This window comes from Oryx dammah, unplaced genomic scaffold, assembly GCF_014754425.2.
Source record: "Oryx dammah isolate SB20612 unplaced genomic scaffold, SCBI_Odam_1.1 HiC_scaffold_25, whole genome shotgun sequence".
Lineage (NCBI taxonomy): Eukaryota > Metazoa > Chordata > Mammalia > Artiodactyla > Bovidae > Oryx > Oryx dammah.
Window position 1 is genome coordinate 94,574,348 of NW_024070209.1, and position 6,000 is coordinate 94,580,347.

General features: G+C 39.9%; 1 long non-coding RNA gene across 1 annotated transcript in view; it reads left to right on the forward strand.

Annotated features, from left to right (window-relative positions):
* The window catches only part of LOC120851985, a 47,222-nt gene extending 42,136 nt beyond the window's left edge, over positions 1-5,086 (forward strand). The window contains exon 3 of the long non-coding RNA XR_005718450.1: positions 2,911-5,086. This is a non-coding gene — a long non-coding RNA (uncharacterized LOC120851985). The remainder of the gene's footprint in view (positions 1-2,910) is intronic.
* The last annotated feature ends 914 nt before the right edge of the window (positions 5,087-6,000 follow it).

The window sequence follows — 6,000 nt, forward strand, 5'->3', positions numbered from 1 at the left end:
TCAATCATTTTCAAAGTTTCTGAAAATGTTAAAAGGTTTGACGTGTTCTTTGAAAAATGTACAACTAAACAAGCATACTATTTATTTACCTAGAGAATCAATTGTCTTTACATATGCCAATGAAAAAATTGCATATTTTAGTCACTAAAATCCTCTCTTAGTTTCTATTGGATAAAACCAAGTGCTTCAGGAAGGGAGGGGCTTCCCAGGCGGCACTAGAAGTAAAGAGCCCATCTGCCAATGCAGGAGACATCGGTTCAATCCTTGGGCAGGGAAGATCCCTTAGAGAAGGGCATGACAACTCACTCCAGTATCCTTGCCTTAGAGAATCCCATGGAAAGAGAAGCCTGGCAGGCTGCAGTCCACAGGATCATGAAGAGACTGAGCACACACACACATAATCATTATTAAAGGTTATTTAAGGTGTTTTATTTTTGTTCAGATTCACTGAACTTTATCATCACTAGAAAAGCTATACAATGTAACAAGTAAGGGCTTTAGAATGGTTTAACTACCAGTTCTGATACTTCCTTGCTATGTGACACTGGACAAATCATAACCTGAGTCTCAGATTTCTCTCCTATATATCTTTCAAAGTTCAGGATGCCCCTTCAGTGGGTTTTGAAGTCAATTTAGTGGCTTATAAATAACATTTTTAAGTTTAAAAAAAATTAGATGACTACATGTAATAAGGACAAGTATCTTCTGGTTCAAGATGGTGGAGTAGAAGGACATGCGCTCATCTCCTGCAACAGCACCAAAATAGCAACACAAAGAGCTGGACACAACTGAGCACACCCACACACAGGAAGAAAGACAATTATGTGAGTCTGAGGGTGTTTCCTGCAGATGAGACTTGTAAGTAAATATCTGCAACAGAGAAAACATGCAGCATATATAGGGGACAAGAGGAAAACAGTTCAGAGACTATGTTAAGGTGTCATGAAGAGCAGCATTGAAAAAATAGAAGGATAAATTATAGACAGCCTTGTGAGCCAGGCAGAAAAGTTTAAAACTGGTGCTGTAGGGAGCCACTTTAAGTGTTGAGCTGTGAAAGGCAATAATGAAAGCATGACTTTGGGAAGCTTCACTAAGCAGATGAAGTAGGAGAAAGGGAAAAGACTGAAAGAGACAAGAAGAAATAGAAATCTGTTGTACAAAAGAGCTAAGCTGAAAGTGAAGCAGCAGAACTAGACAGAATGAAAAGGATATCTCAAAAAGGCATTTAAGCTGTTGGTTTAGGTTGCTTTTTGTTTTTCAAATAGGAATTTTTTGTGTGTGTCCTACAGAGTCACTGAAAATTCTACAAGAGAGAGAAAACTAAGGTCCACCAGTTGGCCCCCTCAATCATTCTACTCAGTGTATTATCTTTCTAGACGTCTCTGAGAGATTTAAAATACATGTGTTTCTGTTTGGAGAAAATATCACAAGTTATATATATAATTCTCCGTAACCTTCTTTCACTTAAAATGATATGGCTATCTTTCCAGTTCAAAGGACATGAGCCACCTTCCAAGGAACTGGCTCAAACAGAAAGAATCGTGAGGAGCCAAGAATGATGCCAAACTTTCTTGACTATAATAGGAGCCTGGAGTACACTAAGAAATGAGCAACTTCAGACTAGAAGGAAGAGGAGTTCATTTTTTGAACAGAGGATTCAAATTTGTGACTTACAAGCATGGAGTTGAGAGTAAATGAGCCAAGCACAGAAAGAAAAACATAGGTAACAAATTTTTATTGGACATCTACCATGTACCTGGACTGCAAGAGAAGCCTGGAGACACAAAGGGAACAAAAGTATAGAGTGAAAGTGGCAAACCAAGGTCTAATGAACAAATCTTTCCAATGGTGAAAAGTTCTGCAAATGATAAAAACAAAGTACTATGGGAGCAAATAAGAGACCAAGTCAGCCTTAGGGGTTAGAAAGGTCCAGAAAGTGACCTCAAGGAAATGACGTGTATGTTAAGACTTGAAGGATAAGTATAATTACCTGGGTGAAATATAATTACCTGGGTACGGTGACCATTCCGAGCAGAGGGAACAGGTGGCGTATGTTCAGGAGCATAGGAGCATAGTGCTTTCAAGAAACAGAAAGTGTGGCTGATGCACACAGAAGAGGTCCTGAGACAAAGTTGGAGAAGAAGGCAGGAACTTTGAAAAATTACCAACATTCTTGGAGAGTAGAATTTTAGAGTGACAGTCATGGATGAAAATAGATTTCTGGAAACGAGTGGTAAAGTCCTTAGGATAAATGAGAGGGAAAACTTCAGCTCCATTACTTATCAACTATGTGAACCTGAATAAGTCACTTACCCGCTTTAAATATGTCATCTGTAAACAGGGGTCAGATTCCCAGATGGCACTAGTGGTAAAGAACCTGCCTGCCAGTACAGGAGATGTAAGAGATGAGGGTTCGATACCTGGGTTGGGAAGATCCCCTGGAGGCGGGCATGGCAACCCACTCCAGGATTCTTGCCTGGAGAATCCCATGGACCGAGGAGCCTGGCAGGCTACAGTCCACAGGTCACAAAGAGTCAGACACGACTGAAGCGACTTAGCACACATGCATGTAAACATGAGATATGGTAATAGTATTTACTTCAAAGGGCTACTTGAGGAATAAGAATACATATAAAACATTTCACATAGAGCCTACCACAACAAAATGCTAACATCTTGTGTATGTGTGTGTGTTCGTACTTGTGTGTATATGTGCAAGTGTGCACTCGTTGATAGGAAGTAAACAGCTAGAAGGAAAAGGGTTAACAGTTGAAATCTCTTAAGCTGTAGAATAAAGGTGATTTTTATGTTTATTATTTATAACTCATCTATGTCTTCAAAGTGTTTAACAATAAATATGCAATATTTCAATAATTAATAAAATTTACTTGAATGTCTTTTTTTAAAAAGCACAGATTTCTTTTAGATGCAAGATCTACCTACGTTTGGCTGAAAAGCATATGGAAGAATCTACAGTGGGAAAGGAAGAAAAGACGGACTGTTTTTATTAAGAAAGAGTACCTGCAGAAAGCACAGCTGCAGAGTTAGTAGAAAGTAAAGGGCACTGGGTCCATGGCTTAAGTGGTCACCTTGGAGGGCAGACACATCAGCTTCAGAGAATGAAAATGACAAATCACATTCCAGCCTGCTTCTGTATTCCTCCCCTACTGAGGCTGCATCTCAATAGGATCTAACTGGACCTTGTGATCTCAAATCTTGAAAGGGGCCTGTCATGGAATAAACACTCAATAAATGGATGCCAATTGAGTTCCTTTATGACTTATGGCACAATTAACATTTCTAACTTAGGAAGCTCCCTGAAGTAAGCACAGGGTACCTTCAAGCACCTGTGCCACAAACTACAGTTTCAACACAGGTATAATTTTAGTATCCACCGGATATCAGCAATATTATACTTGCTACAGAACCTCTGAATTTACACCATAGCCCAACCTCCCTCCTACTCTTCAGACTAACTAAATCTACTGAAAAATACATGCAATCAGTCAAAATCACACACCCCTTTTTCTTCTCTCCCCAGTACAGTGGGTCCTCCGTATCTAAGATATGGAACACCAACCACACTACACCATTCTCTAGAAGGGACTGGAGCATCCTCAGATTCTAGTGCTCAAGGAGGGTCCTGGAATCAACTCCCTGTGGATACTGAGGGACGACATTAAAGAGTTGAGGCAAAACAGTACAGTTAAAAAAGAAATAGATGGTTTGGGATAGTGTGGAGTTAGAAACTCTGATCTTAATCCTAACTCTCCCACGGTTCTTGGACAAGTGAATCACATCTTAAACCGTACTTAAGACTTGTACCTACAGAGACTAAAGACACCTCTCCTACCTTCACAGGATGGCTGCAAGGCCTCAGAGGGAACACAGCGGGAAACGTGCTGCAAACAGCACAGAGCAGTACCACCCAATGCATCTGGTCTTTGATGGCTCTACCCCATGGGTTATCCCTACTTGCAGCAGATAAGATTCCCTCACTCCCCAAACTCTCACATACTTGTTAATCAGAAGCACATATTTGCAAGTTGTCTAGCTGAGGTTATTATCCTGTAACCTGGGTCTGAACGCAGGCATTTTTCTGTGTCTTAAGTGTCACCAGCCTAGACAGTCCATCAGAGCCACACTCTATGTTTGCATGCTCAGTCATGTCTGATTCCTTGCGATCCCACAGACTGTAGCCTGTCTGGCTCCTTTGTCCATGGGATTTTCCAGGCAAGAATACTGGAGTAGGTTGCCATCCCCTTCTCCAGGGGATCTTCCTTACCCAGAGATCAAATTTCATCTTCTGCACTGGCAGGTGGATTTACCACTGTGCCACCTGGGAAGCCTCTCTTATTTATTTAGATCTTTTAAACCTCCCACAGAAATATTTTAGTTTTTAGTGTACATATTTTACACTTCTTTTGTTAAATTTATTCTTAAGTATTTTATTCTTTTGATGTAATCATGAACGGAATTATTTTCTCACTTTCATTTTTTAGATTGTTGATAGTTATGAAACTACAACAGATTTTGGTATAATGATCTGGTGTCCTGTAACCTTGCTAAACTAAATTAACTCTATTTGTTTTGGGGCTTTTTCGTGAATTAAGGATTAAACATAGGATCATGTCATCTATGAACAAAAACAATTTTAATCCTTTCCAATTTCGATGCATTCCTCCCTAACCCTCACCTTACTGCGCTAGCTAGAATCTCTAGCAAATGATGAAAAGAAGTAGTAAGAGCACATTGTTACCTACCTTATTCCCAATCTTACGGGCAAGACATTTGTATTTCACCAATTAAGTATTATTAGCTTGAGGCTCTTCATAGATGTCCCTAGTGAAGCTGTGGAAGTTGCTTTCTACTCCCAGTTTGTTGGGAGATTTTATCATGAATGAGTATTGAATTTTGCCAAATGTTTTTCCTGTGTCTACTCAGATGATCAGGTAGGGCTTTTTAACCTTCATTTTATCCGAATTATTTTATGGCCCAGGATACTCTTAGAAACAGCTCCATGTGTACTTAAAAACAATGTATATTCTGCAAGGCATATTCAATAAACATGACCTATGGTAAGTTGGCTGATTACTTCTCAATTTGTTATAAGCCTCTGGTGGTGGTTGTTGTTGATAGTTTTATTCAGCTTTATAGTTGCTTTTTCTGGGGACAAGCTTCGTTCACCTTTTCACTCATTTATGACAGAAATGAATCTCTTCCTGTTTTCACAAATCTCACAAGTGATAAAATCCTAATCTTGATAAGCCAGTTAGCTTGAAATCAAGTCTATTTTCCTGGAATTAGATCCAAGTGCCATAACAAACTGCTCAAACGTAACTCAATCCCAAAATAAACTTGGGAGGAAAAACTTCCTGAGGAAGACAGAGGAGGAAAGTCACTCTGGACTACTGGAATGGTTTTCAAATTCCAAAGGCAACAATACAGAAACTTGAATACCAAAGACATATCTTCAGCTCCCACTTTGAAAAGCTGTACCTGTGGGAGTACCATCTATGTGTATATACGATCTGAACCAGCCCCAGAGCCAATCATGGCTAAGGCAAGAGAGCCTGGACAGCCTCAGATCTTATCAGCAGGTAGGTACCAAATAGGTGTTATGCAATGAGTTACACTGAGGGCTACAACCAGCCCTGGCCACTGCAATTAAGTCCATCATATTTACACTCCCAGCCAATAATAGGGTGGTTTGAAAGTATCTTTTCTACTTGCCAAACTTCAAGCACCACCTAATGCCTGGGTTTTCACTGCAGTTCCCAGATCCCCATCCTCTCTCACCCCAGGGCTACCAAATTCCTAATAAACTATGCCCCTGAATTTGCCCTCTCTTTGCACTGTCCCTCAAATATTAATACCAGATTTAGTGGGGAGTTTCTACAATCTCCATGTACCTTTTTCCTGACTGAAGCTATCATATCAGAAATTTCATCTGCTCTATTAATATTTTCCTTACAATGTACCAGCAATTTCTGCTGAATA